Source organism: Balaenoptera acutorostrata, chromosome 9 (genome assembly GCF_949987535.1).
Source record: "Balaenoptera acutorostrata chromosome 9, mBalAcu1.1, whole genome shotgun sequence".
Lineage (NCBI taxonomy): Eukaryota > Metazoa > Chordata > Mammalia > Artiodactyla > Balaenopteridae > Balaenoptera > Balaenoptera acutorostrata.
The window spans coordinates 45,549,372-45,573,373 of record NC_080072.1 but is presented as its reverse complement, the minus strand read 5'-3'; the positions used below and the strand labels follow the sequence as shown (position 1 = coordinate 45,573,373).

Below are 24,002 nucleotides of genomic sequence, written 5' to 3'. Positions count from 1 at the left end.
TGCTGCTAACTTCAGGAATTACAGAGAAGCCTCAGTCTCAGCTACCTGCAGCAGGTGGGTCACAAGAACTCACTTGGAAGTTTCTATAAATCTCATTTTTGCCCCCTTCCCATCTGTCCATGACTGTGCCAGAGAATAATGGCTTCTCCTGCTCTGCTGTCCTCCAACTGTCAAATGAATTTACAGAATCTAACCCAGACCATTCCAGAAAGGAATTCCAGGAAATGTACTTGCAGACTTCTCTGTAATGATGATGTAATGATGAAGATAATGTAGAAGCAGACAGAGAAGATGCAGAGTTAACAGCAGACAATCTGGCACACCCACTGAGGATGGGGATTTTGCCAGTTTCTTTATCCTTGGCATGTAACTTGTAGATTTGAAATTTATTGATTCCGTTTTGAGTCTATCTCCTTCCACACTGGGTGCTTGAAAAAGTGTTAGAGATGACTAGCTTATTTATTCACTCATTCCCTGAATATTTGCTGGACCCTTACTCTGTGCCAGGTGCTGGCCCTGCCCTCAGAGGCGTATACTCTAATTAAAGAGTACGTGACCATAATAAGCACACTGAACAAGGTAATTTCTTTTCTCACAGCTCTACTGAGATATATTTTACATATCATAAGGTTCACCCATTTTAAGTGGGCAATTCAATGACTTTTAGTAGATTTACTGAGTGGTACAACAATCACCATAAATCAGTCTTAGAACGTTTTCATCCCCATAATAAGATCTCTCATGCCCATTTACAGTTAATCCCAGTTCCCACTCCCAGCCCCAGGCCACCAAGAATCTATTTTCTGTCTGTATAAATTTGCCTTTTCTTAACATTTCATATAAATGGAATCATATTGACCATTTCAATTTGAGATAAATATGTGATTTAAATGAACCGGAGAGATGTGAAAGAGTAGCTGGGCAGTAGAGAGGTGCACCTTCATTTTGGATGGTGGGAGAAGGCCTCCTTGAGAAAGATCGACATTTGAGTTGAGATATACCTTTTCAGATACACCAGGCATATATTGTCAAGAGCATGAGGTAGAGGCTATGTTAATTGGTATAAACTACACTAAATATATTCAAAAACACCAATACACTAAAATCATGGTTCGGAGATGATGTGAGGTTACGTGGCAACACTTATGCCCAAGGAGGGTGTGGAGGGCACATACTGGTGGAGAGAACTCAGGAAGAGGTTGAGCGACTCAGAAGAAAAGGGACAGAGGGCTCTATTTTCTTTATAAATGACAAGGTCCTTAGATTCCATTGACAAATGTGGCCCAACACCTACTAGAATATTCAGACATAGAAAGAGAGGGAACCAAACAAAAGCGTCTCCCTCAACTCCTCCTTTGCCCCAGGGGCTAAGCCAGGAACAGCAAACTTTCAGCCCTCAGAGCAGCATGGGGGAGGCAGGGGTTAAGACTTTGGAAGTAGAAGTTTTTCCAGTCTCAGTTCCTACACTTCCTTGCAATGTCATTTGAGTTGTTGTCTCCTCATCTGCAATATGGGAATAAAAACTCATCTTGTTGGAACTTCGAGGGGATTAAATATGATAATATAGGCAAGTGATCAGCCCAATGCCTAACACATCATAAGGCCTCAATAAATGATACGATTTGTTATTTTGAAGGGAGGGGTTGCAGGCTCAAGATCCAGGTAGGTAAAAGGCGATGTGAGGTTATACATTACTTGGTAGATCAATTTTAACTACTTTAGCCACCACATTTACATAAAAAGACAGATACTAGTGCTGCTACCAGGCAGAACTTAGTAAAAAGACTTGTCTCTTGGAAGCAGCCAGGGACAGGTGAGACTGAACATAATTCTGCAAACATATGAGCTTAGAATACAAGGTGACCATGAGCTTGAGAAACCCCAACCCACCCAGGGAATGGAGGTCTACTGGGTATCTACTGAGATGGGATGGGGGCTGCAGCCAATCTTATCTTAAGGGTAAGAGACCCAACAGATGTCAGGGTTAAAGCACTTTTTTTTGTTGTTGTTGTTATTATTATTATTACTACTCATTATTTTCATTCCCCCACCCCAGCTCAATTTGGCAGATGAGAAAACTAACCGATAAAAGCTAGACAGACAAGGAGATTGAAGGTTCAGGAAGCTTCAGACTATGAAAAGCTAAGAAATGAGGCAGGGGGAGGGGGGCAAAAACCAAGAGGTCCCATAACCTGGGGAGTCTGGGGCATAGTCATCACGACATTCATCACCATTTCCCCAAATTCCCTTCCAGGACTTTTTCCGAAAACAGAGATAAAAACCCTAAAAGGATTGTCCTCAGCTAGTAAAACCCAGTAACAGGATGAAAATAGTACCTACAGTTTCTGCGCTGGGTCATTGCTTGCATAGAATCTTATCTCAGAATTCTACTCAGCAAACAATTCAAAAGAAATAAATACAAGGAAATATCCATCACTTAGCCCCAAGGGTTTCCAAAGCTGATATTAATTAGTACTGACAAAGAAAAACCAGCCTAAGAATCTGCCTGCCAATGCAGAGGACATGGGTTCAAGCCCTGGTCCAGGAAGATCCCACATGCCGCAGAGCAACTAAGCCTGTGCGCCACAACTACTGAGCCTGCGCTCTAGAGACCACAAGCCACAACTACTGAAGCCCACGCACCTAGAGCCCGTGCTCCACAACAAGAGAAGCCACCACAGTGAGAAGCCCGCTCACCACATCACTCGCCGCAACTAGAGAAAAGCCCACACACAGCAACGAAGACCCAACACAGCCAAAAAGGAAGAAAGAAAGAAAGAAAGAAGAAAGGAAGGGAGGAAAGAAAGAAAGAAAGAGAGAGAGAGAGAGAGAAAGAAAGAAAGAAAGAAAGAAAGAAAGAAAGAAAGAAAGAGAAAGAAAGAAAGAAAGAAAGAAAGAAAGAAAGAAAGAAAGAAAGAAAGGAAAACCAGCCACCAACTATCTTTCTGCTCCATTTTCCAAGGGGACTGTTTTCATTTCTTTTCCAAGTCTGGAGAAAAGACTTGGAAGGAGTCTTTTGAGGAGGCCTGCCATGTAAGATTGTACCCAACTGAGCCTAGCCCTAAAGGAAGATAGCACTGGCCTCCTCTGAGAGGGGAGATAATTGGAAGAAGTTCCATGAATAGTAGACACAGAAGAGCGTGTTATCCACTTTCAAGAGCAAAGCCTCCACAGGCATCAGAACCAGGTTTAAATCTTGGCTCTGCCACTTAATCAAGTGACTTAATTTCTCTGTGCCTCATTTTCCTTCTCTGTAAAGTGGGACAAATAACAGTTCCTGAATTATAGGGTTGTAATGAGAATTAAAAGAGATGATTTATGGAGAGGTGTGGCCAAGATGGCAGCGTAGGAAGACACAGAGCTCACCTCCTCCCACAGGCGCACCAAAATCAGAACTATTTACAGAGCAACTGTCAATGAGAATGACCTGAAGACTAGCAGGAAAGATTTTCCACAACTAAAGATGTAAAGAAGGAACCACAACAAGACTTGTAGGGGGTCAGAGATGCAGTATAGTCCAGACCCACATCCCTGGGAAGGTGACCCACAAATGGGAGGATAATCACAATTGCAGAGGTTCTCGCCAACAATCAAGGGGCTCAGGCCCCACATCAGGCTCCCCAAACCAGGAGTCCTGTACTTGGAAGACGAGCCCTCAGAAAGGCTGACTTTGAAAGCCAGTGGGGCTTGCATACGGGAGAGCCAGAGGGCTGTAGGAAACAGGAAGTTCGCTCTTAAATGCACACACAAAATCTCACGTGCTCTGAGTCCCAGTGCAGAGGCAATAATTTGAAAGGAGCCTGGGTCAGACTCACTTGCTCATCTTGCAGAGCCTCCCAGAGAGGCAAGAGTCAACTGGGACTCCCCCTGGGAATATAGACACTGGCAGCAGCCAATCTGGGGAGCTCATTCTACCACGAGGACACTGGTGCTGGTAAGTGCCATTTTGGAGTCCCGTTAGCATTTACCTGCCCATCAGCGGGTTGGCACCAGCCTTGGGCCCCCCAGGCCCCACAGCAGCTGCTCTGGCACCCAGCCTCATCTACCAGTGGGCTGGCACCAGCCCTGGGAGCCCACAGGCCATGCAGTCAGCCATGTCAGGACCAACCCCGCCCCCCCCATCAGCAGGTTGACAGTCACTGCATGAGGTGGGCCCTGGCAGCCAGATGGACTGAGACCCAGCCCCACCTACCAGTGCACCCACAGCCCCCATCACAACAGAAGGGCCCACTCGGCCCACGTAGGTGGCACTCACTCCTACAACATACGGCTCTGGCAACCAGAGGTGAGTGAGCTCCTGGGCCCCATAGGACATCTCCTTCATAAGACCACTTTTCCGACATCAGGAAATGTAACAATCCTACCTAATACATAGAAATAAACACAGAGAATTAGGCAAGATGAGGAGACAGAGGAATATGTTCCAAATGAAGGAACAAGACAAAACCCCAGAAGAACTAAGCAAAGTGGAGATAAGCAATCTACTCAATAAAGAGTTCAAGGTAATGATCTAAAGGTGCTCAGCCGACTCAGGAGCCAAATGGATGAACACAGTGAGAAGTTTAACAAAGACTCAAAATATAAAGAAGATCGAACAGAGCTAAAGAATACAATAATGGGGATGGGGGAAGAGTTTGCCGGTGGTCGAGGGAGGGAAAGGAATGATCCATGCAAAGCTACGGAGACAGGAAATGGCGAGAAGTTGGGGCTGGCTAAAACCTGGTAAGGTAGGAAAGTGGGAGGAGAAGAGATTGGAGAAGCAGGACAGGAAAAGATGATAAAGGTCCAAACTAGAGCAGTGGTGCTGAAGGTAAGGAGGAAGAAAAGAAGGTGGGAGACATTTCTGAGGTTGCATCATCAGTTCTTAGCAACCAAAAGACTCGTTAGCAACCAAAAGGCATTGGTTAGCAACCAAAAAAAGGGATGAGGAGGAGCATCAAAGAGGGCTCTCTGTAATCAGCCTGGAGGACTGAGTAGGTGGTGACTCCATTGACGGAGATAAAGCCCTAGTAGGAAGAGCAGGTGGGGACCTAAATTTTCAGCTTAATCTGGCATGTGTTGAATTTGAGATGCATGTGGGGACCTTTCGAAGCCACGGTAGGTTCCCAGACAAAGATATGTCTAATATGTAACTCTATTGGAGCTCTGGGACCATGCTGGCTAAGGTTTACATCCTTCTTTCTGATAAGTGACCATGTCCAGTAGCCAATAGACCTGCAGATGTGTCTGGGCTGGACAGAGGGTTTGAGCAATCATCTTCAAAATGCAGTCCCTAAAGTCATAGGGTGGAAAAGGCACTCCTTGTACCCCATAACTCCCAGCCAAACGAAGAGCTTGATGAATCACAGCTACTGGGTTGACTGTCCTGGCACTGCTCTCCTCCCTACCCACCTCATCTTTTCTATCATGTTCATATCTTTCTTCCTTTCATCTCCTCCTGCTTCTCCTGTGCAGCTCCCAGTGAATGCTTGATGAATCCTGGCTTAGCGAATAAACTAAACCCTCCACTTAGAAAACAAGCCTTAGCTTTTATCTTCCTCTGTGGGTCTGGGTTTGCTAGAATCAAAGTAACATTAGCATGATTTGTTTGGATTAGCATGAAGACTCCTAATCCGCTCCTTTGCAATATTCCATATTTTAATAACTTTAGTAATTACTCCTTCCTTTTTTTAATTAAGAGCTTAGAGACAGAGCCCTTGGAGAGGGACCAAAACAGTGGAGTTTAGTATTGTGGAGAATAGGAAGAAACATTTGCATAGCAGAATCAATATTCAGAGCCAGCTAAGAAGCATTTGGATTTTATTTAATTCTGTGAGCATTACTGTGGACAAAGCCCCAAATGCTAGAGATACAGATGTAGCAGGAGATTCTTTCATCCTGTTTGGGGTCCAACTAGGATGCCCCAGGTTGCACTCTGACAGCAGTAGCATGAATTCCATAACCATATCCTCCTGGCAATGTTCCTAGCAGTCTTTAGAGCTTAGGAGAAGCCCAGACCATCCTGGCTTACCTTACCGTTCCAGCTTCAGGGAGGGGCACGACTGGCTGAGCAGAAATTCCTGTTGGGGGGTTGCTTCCACCCACAAAAGTGGCTTCAAGTCCTCAGCTCCAGTAGCAGCCATGTGTTTTAAGGTATGTCTTCTCCACTGGACGCTAACCTAAAGGGCCTAGCTGAACCCTCAGGACCCTCAGGCTAACCTTTTCCCGTTTCCCATTTCCCAGCTCTGCAGAGGTGTGGAAGCCATAACAAAAGAAAGCTCTAGCTTCTGGGCACGGGGCGGGGGTGGCGGTGGGAGCCCGGAGGCTTCGCAGAGGAGAGCCTTCAGACGGGCACAGTGCGGTGCCTGCTGGCACAGGGCTCTCTCTGGAAGCCAGATTAGAGGCGGAGGTGGGCTTTCTGCTTCTGTTTCTGCTCCTGCTTCAGCCCAGCACAGACACAGTCCTTACGCAGCATGTCTTTCTGTTTGCAGCCCTGATCAAGAATAAGCTGCTCTGGGATTGCTTCTGGGGTTGCCCGCCTCTTGGACCCAGAATCACTTTCCTCTTCCCTCCTGGGACCCGTCTTCAAGAATTGAGCAGCTTTGGTTGAGAATCTGCCTGCCAGTGCAGGGGACACAGGTTCGAGCCCTGGTCCGGGAAGATCCCACATGCCACGGAGCAACTGAGCCTGTGAGCCACAACTACTGAGCCTGCGCTCTAGAGCTCGTGAGCCACAACTACTGAGCCCGCATGCCACAACTACTGAGCCCACGTGCCTAGAGCCCATGCTCCGCAACAAGAGAAGCCACTGTAATGAGAAGCCCACGCACCGCAACAAAGAGTAGCCCCCACTCGCCGCAACTAGAGAAAAGCCAGCACACAGCAACAAAGACCCAACGCAGCCATAAATAAATAAATAAATAAATAAATAAATAAATTTATTTTTTAAAAAAACAGAAATAGAGTCACAGATGTAGAAAACAAACTTATGGCTACCGGGGGGAAGGGGGGAAGGGATAAATTGGGAGATTGGGATTGATATATACACACTACTATATATAAAATAGATAACTAATAAGGGCTTACTGTATAGCACATGGAGCTCTACTCAATACTCTGTAATGACCTATATGGGAAAAGAATCTAAAAAAAGTGGATATATGTATACGTATAATTGTTTCACTTTGCTGTACACCTGAAACAAACATTGTAACTATACTATACTATACTCCAATAAAAATTATAAAAAAAAAAGAAAACTCACAGCAAATCTTTAGCTATCTACTAAGAAAAGAGAGATTCAGATTTTGCCCAAGATTAACCAGTGGAACCAGGATCTCTATCAGAACTGTCTGATTTCAAGTTCATGCTCTTTAAATGCCATATAATAGTGTTCTTTTTCATTGGTTCCTAACTAGCCAGTGACTTGGGATCATTCCTGTGAAGGTGGAAGGGCTTATGTAATCCCTGTGCCCACCTCTGCAGCTCCTTTGCATGGAAGGGGGCTTAGATATGTTCCCATACAGATCCATGGGGACTCCAGAAAGTGATAGACTGCAGAGCAGGAAGAAGCCTGTGATGTCATTCAACCCATCCCCTACTTTATCAATGAAGAATGAGTTACTTGCACAAGGTCACACAGGAAGAGGGGAACAGTACTGAATCTGTTCTCTACCCAACACTGCCTCAAGCCAGAAAAAAATCTGAAATTTGCTAGTTGAGCTAATTTATTTAGCAAATTCTTTAACAGACTTAAGCCATTTATACAAAATCAGGAGATTGATCTTTTTTAATCAAACACAGTCTGACACTGTACGAAATAGCCGAGGGTAGGTCTGTCATGCAAACATCCTCCAACTTTAATTACCAAATGGTTGGAATGATGGCCAGCCCTTCGCATTTATCACAAGAAATATTAAACTTCTTAGATAACGTATTTTCTATGCCAATGTTTTGAACAATAAGAAGAAAGGGAAAAGGTAATCTGTTCTTGTCACAGGAATTTTTACTTAAAAAAAGGAGAAACACATCAAATTTCTACATCCATCCTCCAGACCGTAAATGCGGTGTTTCTCCATAATAGTATCCACCTTCTCTCAATCACCAGCTCTGGGGCATAACCACCTAGCTGGCATCTAGGGCAAATGTACTCTGCCATGCTGGCTTTCTCTGTCCCAGAACACAGTCTGAGTTTCTTAAGAGCATCAGTCAGGCAAAACGTCAACAGAATTGAGACAGCCACACAACTACAAGGCTGGTAGTGACAGGTGTGATTTCATGAAAAGAGTCAAAGATCTAGTTCCAGACCCAACTCTGCCTCTTAGAAACAGTACAACCTTGGGCAGATTCCTTTAGCCTTCTAAAACTCAATTTCCCCATCTTTAAAACAGGAGAAATAATTGCCTGCATGACAGGCTGTGAGGCTTAAACAAGATGACTGTCAAGAAAATGCACAGCCCAGAGGCCGGCATACAGTAGGGGCTTAAATCTTTTTTTAAATTTAAAGTGTATGGCAAATAATTTTCTTCCCTCTAAAATTGATCTGGGGTAATCTATTCCTTCCCTTATTCATATACAAATAAGGAAGGAATTGAGAATATCATGGGTTCTAACATAGCCAATCTTTGTTCTAATGCTGCCACCTGCTGCTGGACAGCCAACATCCCATGCTACTATTTCAAGGGGGTGCCCTGAAATACATGGGGGAGTCTACAGGGTGCAACTGGACAAATCCCTCCCCAGCACACTTCCCTTCATCTCTATCCTTCAGATCCGGACCAAGGGCACACCTGACTTATCTGACCCTGGGGTTACAGCCAAATTTCCTTGGCAGGAGGGACTTTGCAGACAGAGGATGACATTTTCCTAATAGATCACATTTTCCAACACTGGGAACATGAGGACAGCCCTGGGCTGAGCCGCACCTAAGTCAAAAACTAGTATGCATAGCACGGGGAGATCACCTCGGTGCTTTGTGACCACCTAGAGGGGTGGGATAGGGAGGGTGGGAGGGAGGCTCAAGAGGGAGGGGATAGGGGGATATATGTATACATACAGCTGATTCACTTTGTTATACAGCAGAAACTAACACAACATTGTAAAGCAATTATACTCCAATGAAGATGTTAAAAAAAAAAGTAGTATGCATCCTGCAGACATGTTTCACTGAAACTACATAATGTTGGCCCATTATACGTTTCATAAAATTCAAATTATCCACCAATGCTTAAATATCAGATTTCACCTGAAAATGTGAACTTTCAGATTGTTAAAAAATCTAAGGATATGGCAACACGGGACCCACAGTTAGCAGGAGCTGAGTAGCAAACGTCCCTTTAGCCTGGAGCATTACCTCCAGGTCCCACTGCATCTCCTGCTTGGCCTGCCTCACTTAGTAAGGGTACCTTGTTGACACCTGGCCTGGCTCTGCACAAACTGTCGTCTCCCTAATCTCAACCACAAACCCTGAAGAGAGTAGGGTGGCTAAATAGAGTAGGATTGATATACACTTTCAAGTAATAATAATTAGTAATTACCAAGCATTTAGTCTACGTCAGGCACAAAGAAGAGCATTTTGACCCTAACTTTTGACCTCAAAGATATTTTCATCCCATTGTGCATTTAGATCTGACATCCTTGCTCTATGTATTTGCTTTGTACTCTGGGCCAAGAAATATAAAGTCACTAACACATCCAATTCATAATAAATATGACTTGCAGAAATAATCTATCCAAAACAAAAATTGCAATGGCAAAAGCTTCAAACAAGAAAATCTATTATTGATTTTTAAATGACTAAAAAATCACATCTTTTAGGTACTACTGAAAACAGTAAAATTTGAACTCAAAATTTTGATCTGATAATTTGATCCAGGGGAATTGTACTTATGAAAAGTAATGGCCTTGGGAATTCCCTGGCAGTCCAGCAGTTAAGACTCAGAGCTTGGACTTCCCTGGTGGCCCAGTGGTTAAGAATCCACCTGCTAATGCAGGGGACACAGGTTCGAGCCCTGGTCCGGGAAGATCCCACATGCCGCAGAGCAACTAAGCCTGTGCGCCGAAACTACTGAGGCTGCACTCTAGAGCCTGTGAGCCACAACTACTGAGCCCGCATGCCACAACTACTGAAGCCTGTACGCCTAGAGCCCGTGCTCTGCAACAAGAGAAGCCGCTACAATGAGAAGCCCATGCACCACAATGAAGAGTAGCCCCCGCTCACCACAATTAGAGAAAGCCCGGGCGCAGCAACAAAGACCCAATGCAGACAAAAATAAATAAATAAATAAATTTAGAAAAAAAAAAGATTCAGTGCTTTCACTGCCAGGGGCCCTGGTTCCATCCTGGGTGGGGGAACTAAGATCCCACAAGCCCTGCAGTGTGGCCAAAAAAAAAGAAAAACAAATAAACAAACAAAAAGTTATGGCCAAAAAGAAAACTCACAGTAGCAAAAGTTATAACCAGTCAAGCTAGGTAGGAAAAAAATTGCTAATTAGTTGAGTCTTTGTTGAAAAATATATTTGGAAAAAAATTGACCTTCATACAAATAATTTCAGTAAAATAAAAATTTTAATTGGAAAAAGAAGTAAATATATTGCACAGAAAATTGTTGATGACATTATATTTGGTTTACTAACTTCCCCTCTCTATGCAATACCACAGAAAATTCATGTCAATAACCCAGCATGAATCTGTCCATGTATTTCTCCATATTTATATAATCTCACACCTTCGTATTCAGAGTGGGGGAAGCTTTTCATTGTTTCTCTTATAAAAATTGAATCATATTATCTTTTTTTGACTTTTTTTAATAGTTATTTATTTTTTGGCTGCATGGGGTCTTTTTTTTTAAAGATTTTTAGAAATATCATGGAATGTCTGAAACATTTATATTAACATATTTCCATACAAATAACCCAAAGAAAGTTTAATATTAGTTGTTTTTTTTGTTTGTTTGTTTATACTGCAGGTTCTTATTAGTCATCAATTTTATACACATCAGTGTATACATGTCAATCCCAATCGCCCAATTCAGCACACCACCATCCCCGCCCCATCGCGGTTTTCCCCCCTTGGTGCATGGGGGTCTTTGTTGTGGCACGCGGGATCTTTCGCTGCGGCACGTGGGCTCCAGAGCACGTGGGCTCAGTAGTTGCACCCGAGGCATGTGGGATCTTAGTTCTCCGACCAGGGACCAAACCAGCGTCCCCTGCATTGCAAGACGGATTTTTAACCACTGGACCTCCATGGAAGTTTTCTCTTATAAAAATTGAATCATATTATCTACATATCCTGGCACCCTGTTTTTCTCACTTAACAATATCTTAGTCTTGCAGTGCACTCAGCAGTGCCCCCGGCTCTGTCTCTTGCTTCCACGGTGTTTGGCCAGAACAGACCCAGCAACGCCCCTTCCTCCAGCCTCCAACCACTCTCCAACCTTTTTTCCAGTTGCAGCCTCGGGAACCAGCCACTCAGCTATCCTCGGCCTCCGGGACCAGCTAACGCCATTTTCTGAGCTTCGCTCCTTATTACCCGTTAACTATGAGCTCCCAAATTCGTCAGAATTTTTCCCCTGGGGTGGAGGCCGCCGTCCATCGCCTGGCCAACGTGCCCCTGCGGACCTTCTACACTTACCTCTCTCTGGGCTTCTATTTTGACCGCGACAATGTGGCTCTGGAGGGCATGGGCCACTTTTTCCATGGATTGACACAGGAGAAGCACGAGGGCGCCGAGCGTCTCTTGAAAATGCAAAAACAGTGCGGTTGCCACGCCCTTTTCCAGGACGGGCAGAAGCCATAGCAAGATGAGTGGGGTAAAACCCAGGACGCTGTGGAAGCCGCCGTTCTCAGGCAGAAGAACCTGAACCTGAACCAGGCCCTTCTGGATCTGCACGCCGTCTGCCCGCGCAGACCCCCACCTCTGTGACTTCCTGGAGAGCCACTTCCTAGATGAGCAGGTAAAAGCCGGCAAGAAGCTGAGCGATCACGTGACCAACCTCCGCAGGCTGGCTGGTCCCCAGGCTGGGCTGGACGAGTATGTCTTTGACAGGCTTACCCTCAGTCATGACTAGGAGACTTTGGAGCTCAGTGGCCTTTGAGGAGCCCCTCTGGTGTCAGGGCTTCTACCTGAAGCCCCTCTCTGTAGCTTCTCACAGCTTTTTAACCACCCTGGAGCCCTCTCCCAAGCCTTGGACCAAATGGGAAAAATAAAGCTTTCTGCAGCCAAGAAAAAAGAGAGAGAGAGAACAAAAAAAACACAGTATCTTACAGAAATCCTTTGAAATCAGGATGGGTTCATTTGTATAAAAGAAAGTCTTCAAGAGGGAATGCTAGGTTGAAGAAAAGATATATTTTTATTTTTAGAAGAAGTTGCCAGATCTCTTTACAAAAGGACTGAAATAATTCTATATATTTCCTTTGGCAAAGTAGGCAAGTACCTTTTTCTCTACTTCCCACCACCAGTAGTTGGCACTACTGTTTCTAACAATCAGGTAGAGGTAATGAATAACCTCATTATTACTTTAATTTGCATTTCTCTAACTACTAATGAATTTGAGCACCTTTTCGTATGTTTACTGGCAACTGAATTTTCTGTTCCACAGAATGCCTATTTATATGACTGGGCCATTTTTTATTAGATAGTTCATCTTTTGCTTACCTTGTGTAACAGTTCTTGGTATATTTTCATAACAAATCTTCTACCTGTCACTTGCATTACAATTATTTTTTCCAAATTCGTCATTTGTCTATTGACTTTGCCCATGATATCTTCGCCATACAAGAGTGTGAATTTTTATATAGTTAAATATGATTAAACTTCTGCTTAAAACGGTCTTTCCTCATCACTAGCAATTCTCATAAAATCCAGGAATGTAGTCTCCCAGAATATCTTGCAAGATATTATAGTTTAATTTTTTTTATATTTAGTTTTTACGTCTATCTTATATTTAGTTTTTACATCTATCTTTAATTATCTATTAAAGATAGATATAAAAACATTTATTTATTTAGTTTACTTATTTTATGTTATTTTATTTTTTATCCAAAATGTGTTTATTGGGATGGTTTCCCATTCATCTTGATTCTGGGGGCTTTTAGTGCTGCTTCATACATAAGATAGGGGTCCAAGTTTTGCTTCCAAATGGACAGCCAGCTTTGCCAGGATCATTCATCATAAAATATATCCTTTTCCCATAGAACTAAACTATCAATTTTCTAATACAGAAGATGCTTATACATTTCAGGATCTATTTCCAGATTATTTATTTTATTCTACTGATCTAGTTACCTATTCCTATGCCAATACAACATTTAATTTATAGTATGTTCTGACATCTTGTAAATCCTCTCTCACTAGTCTTTTTTTTTTTGGCTGTGTTGGGTCTTCATTGCTGCGCACAGGCTCTCTCTAGCTGCAGTGCGCAGGCTTCTCATTGCGGTGGCTTCTCTTGTTGCGGAGCACGGGCTCTAGGCCCACGGGCTTCAGTAGTTGCGGCTCGCAGGCTCAGTAGTTGCGGCACACAGGCTTAGCTGCTCTGAGGCATGTGGGATCTTCCTGGACCAGGGATCGAACCTATGTCCCCTGCATTGGCAGGCAGATTCATAACCACTGCGCCACCAGGGTAGTCCTCTCACTAGTCTTTTTATCGTATTTTTCTGCACCATCTTTGGGCATTTCTTTTTCTATATAAACTTTAATATTATTTTATTGAATCCTCCTCACTCCAAAGCCACTGGAATCCTAATTGCATTAAAAAAATTGCATTAAATTCATATATTAATTTTGGAAGAATTAGCCATTTTAATATCGTCTTCCCATCCAAAAACATGGTATTTCTATTTGTTTATATCTTGTTTTATGTCCCTCTATAAGACACACAACTTCTAATGAATTATTTGCTTGATATAGGTCCTATACCTTTCCTGTTAAATTTCTTTTTATTTTATACCTTTGTTGTTTTTATTTTTTTAACATTTCCATTTGTAGCTGTTTATTTTTATAATAGATAAAAATTGCTGATTTTTATATATCTTGCAGCTAGACAGCTAGCCAAATTATCTTATTAATTCTAAGAAATTTTTTACTACAGCTTCCTGGATTTTCCATGTATATAATCATATGGTCAGAAAAAGAGATTGTTCTTCTCCTCTTTCCCAGTATTTTTACCGATTATTTTATCTATTTATTATATTTGCAAGAACCTCCAAGACAATGTTAAATAATAATGGGGAGAGTAGGCACTCCTGTCTGGTTCTTGGTTTGAACTGAAATGGTTTTACTACTTTACCATTTAGGATAAAATTTGCTGTTCATTTCTGGTAAATAATCTTTATTTTACTGAGAATACTTTTTAGGAATAGTTGCTAAATTTTCAAATGTCTTTTCAATTGATAAGTTGATTTTTTTTCTTTAGCTTGTTGATTAATGGATTATGCTGATACATTTCCAGTACTGAACTATATTTGCATTCTTGGAATAAACTGTACTTGTTTTACTACTCTTAGATACATTAATAGAGTCTATTTGCTAATATTTTAGAAATTTTGCATCTACATTCATATGTGATCATTGTCTATGACCTAGACTAGTTTATAAAACATTTGAACTATGTATTCTTTTAAAATAAGGAAAAAAACTCGACTGTGAATCTGTCTGGTCCTGTTGCCTTCTTCAGTCTTAGCTTTTTAGGGTTTCCCTGGTGGTGCGGTGGTTAAGAATCCACCTGCCAATGCAGGGGACACGGGTTCGAGCCCTGGTCCCGGAAGATCCCACATGCCACAGAGCAACTAAACCTGTGCACCACAACTACTGAGCCTGCACTCTAGAGCCCATGAGCCACAACTACTGAGCCTGAGAGCCACAACTACTGAAGCCCATGCGCCTAGAGCCCATGCTCTGCAACAAAAGAAGCCACCGCAATGAGAAGCTTGTGAACCGCAACAGAACAGTAGCCCCTGCTTGCCACAACTAGAGAAAGCCCGCGCACAGCAACGAAGACCCAACATAGCCAAAAATAAATTAATTAAATAAATAAATTTTTTTAAAAAAATGATGACCAAAATACTTTAAAAAAAAATCTTAGCTTTTTAATCACTTTTCCAACATCATGTTTGGTAATTGGTACATTTATATTTTTCACTTCAGTTTATTCCTTTGGGGAATTTATATGTACAGTTATTTTAATCTCCATCATTTCCAATTTTACATACTTTTTCCTCTCTTTTTTCTTTAATCTTAGAACCAGGGTTTGAACTCAAGTCTTTCTGCTTCCAGCCTGAGTTCTCATGCCACGGCTCCATACTGTGCCCTTAGAGGTTAATTAAGGCTGAATCCATAAATGTAAATTACTTTGACTTGTTTGATTAAAACAATCAGTCAATTGTAAAAGTTAGATTTATATAAAATTTAAATTATTCTAATTTTTACTTAAGATAGCTATCTTGGCATAAGTAGAATCATCAATAACATGGTCATGCTTGGCAAGATCTCAGGGAATTTGAATTGTCTTCATTTAGCAAGAAGGCTCCTTGTTTCCTTCATCCTAAAACTAGTTTTTGACCAGCACCAATAATTTCCATAGAAGAAAGTGAAACCCACTTTATCTGAGACTATGATTACTATTTAATTCTTGAAAATGATGTTCAAACTAACGTGAAATTTCATTCACTTTAATAAAGTACTACCTAATTAGGAAGAAGCTTTACTGTTATCTCTGGGGATATATTAATACCATTAAAAAGAACATACAGTTGAGAAAGTTGCATGTACATTTATAATCTTGTTCCCTTCTGAATATGAAAGACTATTTAATTAAGATTATTACTATCTTTAAAGCTTTTTCTCAAAGGAAATGTTCTTCATTCTAAGCTACATATCTTCTCTGGGGGGAAAAAAAGGAATTTTAAAAGAAATCCTGAAATTCTCTGAGCGCATATGCTCTGTTTATACCCAAAGGAGGACTTCGTTTCTCCTTCCCTCATTATATTTCTGTAGTATAATATAAATCAGGGTTGCTTGCATATGCTTGCTTTCTTTCTCTCTCAGTGACAATTTTTTTCATGAGCAAACTGGAGAGATAAACCAATTCTTCATATAATCCAGGCAAAAACAAAAGAAAAGAGAGGGACCAGGCAGGAGGGTACAGAAAAGTCTACCCTCTGGACTTGGACATGGACACATGTTATTGCTCAGACATCCGTTTTGCTTTGTCCTCAATATAAACATTTTCTCTGCCCTCACGGTCAATCTACTTCAATTTGTCCCATGCTCTTCTGTTACCCTTCCACCACAGAATTCCACTTCCTGACTTCTATTGTCCTATGTATAATCTGGTCTCTGCTGAAACTGTTCTTCCAAAGGCCACCTTCCCTGTGGCAAGTGGAACTGTGCCCCACCCCCCCAGAAAAATTCATATGTTGCATTTCTAACCCCCAGTATCTCAGTATGTGACCTTATTTGGAAATAGGGTTGTTGTAGATATAATTAGTTAAGGTGAGGTCATCCTGGAGTAGGGTGGGCCCTAATCTAATATGACTGGTGTCCTGATAAAAAGGGGGAATTTGGACACAGGCATGCACACAGAGAGAACGCCATCTGATGACAAAAGCAGAGATTAGGGTGTTGTGTCTACAAGCCAAGGAATGGCAAGATTGCCAGCAAATCACCAGAAGCTAAGGGAGAGGCATGTAACAGATTCTTTCTCATACCCTCAGAAGGAACCAACCCTGCCAACACCTTGATCTTGGCCTTCTAGCCACCAGAACTGTGATTCTATACATTTCTGTTGGTTAAGTCACCTAGTTTGTAGTACTGTCATAGAAACCCTAGCAAACTAATGCTTTCTTCTTCCAAATTTAATGGTGTTGGGCTTCCCTGGTGGCCCAGTGGTTTAGAATCCGCCTGCCAATGCAGGGGACACAGGTTCAAGCTCTGGTCCGGGAAGATCCCCCATGCCGCAGAGCAACTAAGCCCATGTGCCACAACTACTGAGTCTGTGCTCTAGAGCCCATGAGCCACAACTACTGAGCCCACGTGCCACAACCACTGAAGTCCACGCACCTAGAGCCCATGCTCCTCAACAAGAGAAGCCACCACAATGAGAAGCCCACTCACTGCAATGAGGAGTAACCCCCGCTCGCCACAGCTAGAGAAAGCCCACACTCAGCAACAAAGACCCAACGCAGCCAAAAATAAATAAATAAAATTTTAAAAAAAATTTAATGGTGTTTTCTCTTTACTCATCTACATTAACTTCTCATTTCAATTGGTAACAGTGAAACTCTCTCCTTATGAAACCAAGTCCTTGTGAAACTCTCTCCTTATGTTACAAAATCATTATCCATTGATCTTCCATTGTTTCTTCCTACCTTCTTCTCTGACTTCTCTCCCCCCACCCCCCCAAAAATGTCAGTGCCCCCAAGTGTCTGTCCACAATCATTCCCATTATTAGTGGTAATAAATTTTTTGAAATATCTGGCTTTTATTGAACATATGCCAGGTACCATTCTAAATATTTTACATATATCATCTTATTTAATCCTCACATCTCCTCCAAGGAAAATGCTATTTTCTATCCCATCTTACAGATGAGTAGACTGAGGCTTAGAGAGGTTAAGTAGCTTGCCCAAGGTCACACAAAAAGTATGTGGCAGAGCTAGGGTTCAAACTCAGGTCTCTCTGACCCCAGAGTACAGAGTTGTTTTCACACTGGTTCTCATTCTTTCTCCATAAAGAATAGACCTCCCTCCTTCCTCTGAAATCTTATGAAATTCTACTGCTTTGTCTTCTATTAAATACAGACAATCTTGTATTCTACATCTCCAGAGCCATTTCCCTCCCATACTCTAAAGTCTGAATTTCCACCTCAAACTCCTCTTGTCCAAAACTGAACTCCTCCCATTTCCTTCCAAATATGCTTTGCCTTCTGTACCCGCTATTGGTTCCACAATCTCCTCAGCCACCCATGCTTGGAAACTTCATAGTATTTTTTTTTATATTTATTTATTTATTTATTTGGCTGCACCGGGTCTTAGTTGTGGCACTCAGGATGTTTAGTTGAGGCATGCAGGATCTAGTTCCCTGACCAGGGATCGAACCCGGGACCCCTGCATTGGGAGGGTGGAGTCTTAACCGCTGGACCACCAGGGAAGTCCCCATAGTATTTTTGATTCATGTCTGTCCCATGTTTCTTTTTATAATCAGTTGCAAAGTTGTGCTAATTCTACCCAAAACTTCTGTCCAGGTTGCCCGCTCCTCTCCATCCCACCAGCCTGAACTAACCTAACAACTGCATAATGTCCTCCACATCCCATCCTTTCCATCCTCCTGTCCTACAGTCTACATCCAGCTCCTCTTAAAACACTCATCCCATCAGGTTGCACTGCTGCTGCACTGCTCACTGCCTGCAGAATAAGGTCCAGACTTCTTACACAGACCATAACGACCCCTACAATCTAGTTTCCATCTATCTTTCCAATCTCTTTTGTGCACCAAACAAAACTTGTGGCAGTTCTATACACACCCAGGCTTTTCTGCCACAGTTGCACCTAGCATGCCCTCTGCATCTCTAATCCTTTAAGTTTAGTGCAAATTTCTTGCTCTAAAATTCAGCTCCAGATCTTTCACTGGCTGTTGAATAGTTCTCCCTCCTCTGAACTTGCTTTACAGTTTATTTATATTTATCTTGAATCATTATCACTTTCCACCCTCTACTTCAGTTATTGATCTAGAGGTCTGATATCCCCCACCAGACTATGAGTTCCTAAAGGGCAGGGACCGTGATTCATCTTAGAATTTTCCACAGCACTTAACTCAGTATTTAGCATATGGTAGGTATTCAGTAGGTAATCACTGGCTTAGTTTTTAAAGTCTCTATGTAAATGAATGTATTAACCAAACTGACTCTTAGACTGTTTGAAATTCACAGAGCTCAGAGCAGCTAAAGCCTGAGAGTATATTAAAATCACCAGGAGAACTCGCTCACCTGGGTCCCCTTCCGATCCAGTCTGCTTTGTGTTCCTGTGGAACACTCCAGGCTAAACCATGTCACTGGCCCCAAAGCCCTTTCCTCACCATTCCCACCACACCCTGGAAGTTCATAACATGTCATTATCCTTCTTCATGTCTCAAAGTCTACAAGATGCTAGGTAGATGCCTAAACCCCTTTGCAGTGATAGCAAGACAACTGGTGTCAAAGTGCTTTGAACTCAGCAGGACCCATTTAGCCTGTTGTTACGAGCATCCCTCTGCCAAGAGGCCGCCTCTTGGAGGCTCCTGCAAGTCGCTGAAGCCTGGTTGTTTAGCAAGTCCATGGGAAAGATCGCAGAAAAACTTCAAAGTGTTCATTTCCAATCCCAAGACATGGGAAAGCTGGGTAATCTCAACTGACCATTCACCTGGGTGTACAGCCAGGGAGAGTCCCAAGGGCCCGATGAGAAACAAGAGCTTATCTTGTCTCTGCAGATTTGAGAATCATGGGTTGAGAGTTATGTGAATGGCAAAGTTTCCAGGCAGGACAGAGAAAGAGCTAAATCGGAGGATCAGAGAATCAGAGCTGGTAGTTTGAATTTTTAACCGGATCTGGTTACTTTCCCTGAGGCAAGTGGTCAAGAAACTATCAGAAATCCTATACTAGCTCCACAATATTATTATATAGTGTCGTTGTTAATATTCACATGGCTAATAAAAAAATGTAGTTTGTTGAGCACATGCTGTATACCGGGCATGTACTTTATTCTCTATATTTTATACCAATTGGCCCTCATTCTGCCCCTGTGAAGAATTATGACTATTAGGAAACTAAGGTTCAGAAAAATAAGTAATGTCCCAAGGTCACACAGCTTCTAAGGGACAGACATTCCAAGGCAGAGTGGAAAGCAAGAGCAAAGACACAGAGATGAGGAAAAGCAAAGTATTCACAGAGACCTGCAAGTAGTTGGGTGTTCCTGGAGAATAAAGCATAAGAAGACCATGGAGAGAGGAGTTGCCCTTGTATTCTATGTTAGGTAGATGACTATCTTGCAGATAATTGGGAGCCTTTGAAGAGTTTCAAGCAGGAGAGTAACACATGAGACTTGTGATTTGAAAACTGAGGTGGAGAATGGATTGGAGGGGACAGCTGGAATGCAGGAAGATCAGCTGGAAAACTGTGCAAGTAATCCTGGAAAGAGGTGATGACACCTTTGCGCCTTCTCCATCTCTTGGATGATGGAGGGAAAGCGGTGGAACAGAGAAATACTTGGAAGATAAATCAGTAGTCTTGGGAAAGTATTGCATAAGGTTTCAGCTGATAACATCTCCCACCTCTTCAACTGCGCCTCAGACTCTCATATCCAATGTCCTGTGGATGATTCGTGAGTATTATGTCAAATTATGTAGGGGACACAAGAATGAACAAAACAAGGTTTCTGATCACTTTCTAGTTGGGACAGATAATGCCAATCAACACAAAATTATCTGGAAGATAAAAGTGTTATGCAGACAATTAAAAAAAGGTGATATGATAGGGTTTGGGTACCTTTAGAATGAGTGGTCAGGAAAAGCTTTATGAATAGATGCCCTTTAGGTTTGCTAATGAAACAGGAGGGAAGGGGACAGGGCACAACCTTTAAAAGAATGACATGGCCATAGGACATGACAAAAACTCTTTAGAACCAACTAGGTCCAAGATGGCAGAAGATTCAACTTCCAGTGGACCTTGTGCCTCATTATACACTCATTGTAATACATTAGCATGCTAAATGACACACCCACCAGTGCCATGACAGTTATGAGGCTGACCATCAAAGTCCAAAAAGTGGGCAGTGGCCCAATTCCTGGAAATCCCCGGCCTTTCTCTGAAATAATTAGAATAATCCTCCCACTCATTAGCCTATGAAATTACCCAGCCCATAAAAACTAACTACACCATATTTCAAAGCTCTCTCGCCTTCTGAGAGGCCCACACTCTGTCTGTGGAATGTGTTTCTCTCTAAATAAATCCATGTCTTACCTGTCACTTCATCTCCGAATTCTCTCCTAATGAAGCAAGAACCTTAAATTCACCAGGAACACTAAGGCCACATGAAAACTCAAGGGAAAGAAGTGGCTTACTAGGTTGGAAGAATCCAAAGCAGGCCAGTGCAGCTGGAACAGAATGGGCAAAGAAGAAAAGGGAACAAAACTATATCAGAGATGTAGACAGTGTCCAGGTCACATAGGACTTTCAAAGTAAGGTTAAGGAATTTAGATTTTATTTGAAGTATCATGGGAAGCTGGTGGAAGGTTTTAATCAAGGGACTGTTTTTACCTAATTGAAGTTGCTAAGTGATTACTCTGGCTTCTTGTGGAAAATATAGGCAGGGCAGATGTGAAAGCAGGCAAATTTTGTAGTTGTTCATTGAGAAATGGTGGTGGCTTGGAGAAAAGAGAATGGATCAAGGATCTGTTTTGATAGATTAAATGTGGAAGGTAAGAAAGAAAGAATCAAAAGTGACTCAGTGATGCGGAAGACTGTGAAGGAGCAGTTTGGCAAGAAATCAACAGCTGGGTTTTCGACATGTTGAGTCTGAGATTTCTTATAGAGATCCAAATACTAAGTAGGCAGTTGGAAATACACGTCTGGAGTTCAGGAGAGAATCTGAGGATAGAAATGTACATTTCAGAATGATCAGCCTACAGATGGTATTTAAAGCCAAAGGACTGAATGAGATGTCTTAGTGAATAAGAAAGAACAAAGAGGCCGAAACAGAGCCTGGAGACACTCAAACATTTAGAAGTCAGAAAAAAAGAGGAGCGACAGAAGGGGGACATTGAGACGGAGCAGCCAGTAAGTGGCAAGAAGCCAAAAAAGAGAGTGATGTTGAAACTGAGCAGGACCCTGTGGGGTCCTCCCAGGGTACAAATCCTTTCTGTGTCTCCCATTTCTTGTAGGAAATAGGCTTCCTTCAGCTTCCTTGACCTTACCTGAGTTCCAAAGGGCAGATTCAAACAGTTGCTTATCAGTGAAGGGAGGGAATGCAGAAACAAAGGAGGAGCAGACTTGAAACTAGAGTGCAGCCTCGGGGCAGGCTCCTGGTTCCTCCTCAAGGAATATTCATCACAGTATCGTTGAGTTCTTCTGCAGAACTAAGTCCCCCACCCAGGTGGAGGATGGCAACTTCAGGCTGAGTGCAAGATTCCTGGAGCACCGCCCTGTTACCTCAACGTCAACCAATCAGAAGACAGTCACACTCTCTGCAGCCCTCACCCCAAATTTTCCCTGTAAAAACTTCTCTCTGAAAACCACCTGGGAGTTCAGGTTTTTTAGCACTAGCCATCCTTTTTCCTTGCTTGGCCCTGAAATAAACCTTTCTCTGCTAAAAAAAAAGAAAAGAAAAGAAAAGAAAAAGTGAGAGGAAGAATTATTTTCTCTGCATATCTTTTTATATGATTTGAATTTTTATCAGGTGCCTGCATGACTTCCATTAAGTGAGATCCAAGGAAATACTCTGCTAAAAGGCTGTACAAGTAGAGACCCCTGTGGCACTGCCATCTCCCCAGCACAGAGGAGGGCCATCTCACACAGAGGGGTCCTCTGGGCAGCCATGGAAGAGGACAGGGGGTAGTTCTCTTGTGACTTCCACATCCTCTCTCTACATCTCTCCCACCTCTGCTCCTTCCCCGAACAGTCTTAGACCATCAAAGGCTGCAGATTATGACCTTCCTAAACTGCCTCTAACACAGAGCTCATGAGCTGCAGGATGTTCTGCACTGAAACTTTCCTTTGACCAAACTGAGTAAAAGTAAGACTGCTTCCTAGGGATCAACTTTTCTTCTCAAACGAAACGACAAAAAGCAATCGCCGGGAGAGGACCTTACTTTTATTCAGATACATGGCACTTTCTTCTTGCTTTCTTTTTTTTTTTAGACATCTTTTTAACAGTATAATTGCTTTACAATGGTGTGTTAGTTTCTGCTGTATAACAAAGTGAATCAGCTGTAAATATACATATATCCCCCAATCTCGTCCCTTTTGCGTCTCCCTCCCACCCTCCCTATCCTACCCCTCTAGGTGGTCACAAAGCACCAAGCTGATCTCCCTGTGCTACGAGGCTGCTTCCCACTAGCTATTTTACATTTGGTAGTGTATATATGTCCATGCAACTCTCTCACTTCGACCCAGCTTACCCTTCCCCTTCCCCTTGTCCTCAAGTTCATTCTCTACGTCTGCGTCTTTATTCCTGTCTTTTCCCTAGGTTCTTCAGAACTTTTTTTTTTTAATTTTTTGATTCCATATATATGTGTTAGCATACAGTATTTGTTTTTCTCTTTCTGACTTGCTTCACTCTGTATGACAGTCTCTAGGTCCATCCACCTCACTACAAATAACTCAGTTTCGTTTCTTTTTATGCCTGAGTAATAATCCATTGTATATATGTGCCACATCTTCTTCATGCATTCAACTGTCGATGGACACTTAGGTTGCTTTCTTGTCATGCCTACTGTAAATAGAGCTGCAATGAACATTGTGCTACATGACTCTTTTTGAATTATGGTTTTCTCAGGGTATATGCCCAGTAGTGGGATTGCTGGGTCATATGGTAGTTCTGTTCTTAGTTTTTTAAGGAACCTCCATACTGTCCTCCATAGTGGCTATATCAATTTACATTCCCACCAACAGTGCAAGAGGGTTCCCTTTTCTCCACACTCTCTCCAGCATTTACTGTTTGTAGATTTTCTGATGGTGCCCATTCTAACTGGTGTGAGGTGATACCTCATTGTAGTTTTGATTTGCATTTCTCTAATGATTAGTGATGTTGAGCATCCTTTCATGTGTTTGTTGGAAATCTGTATATCTACTTTAGAGAAATGTCTATTTAGGTCTTCTGCCCATTTTTGGATTGGGTTGTTTGTTGTTTTTGATACTGAGCTGCATGAGCTGCTTGTGTATTTTGCAGATTAATCCTTTGTCAGTTGCTTCACTTGCAAATATTTTCTCCCATTCTGAGGGTTGTCTTTTCGTCTTATTTATGGTTTCTTCGCTGTGCAAAAGATTTTAACTTTCATTA

The 24,002-nt window shown here is 42.4% G+C and overlaps 1 pseudogene; it reads left to right on the top strand.

Moving 5' to 3' along the window:
- The first annotated feature begins 11,517 nt into the window (after window positions 1–11,517).
- LOC103016874 (ferritin light chain-like) lies at window positions 11,518–12,046 on the top strand (annotated as a pseudogene).
- The last annotated feature ends 11,956 nt before the right edge of the window (window positions 12,047–24,002 follow it).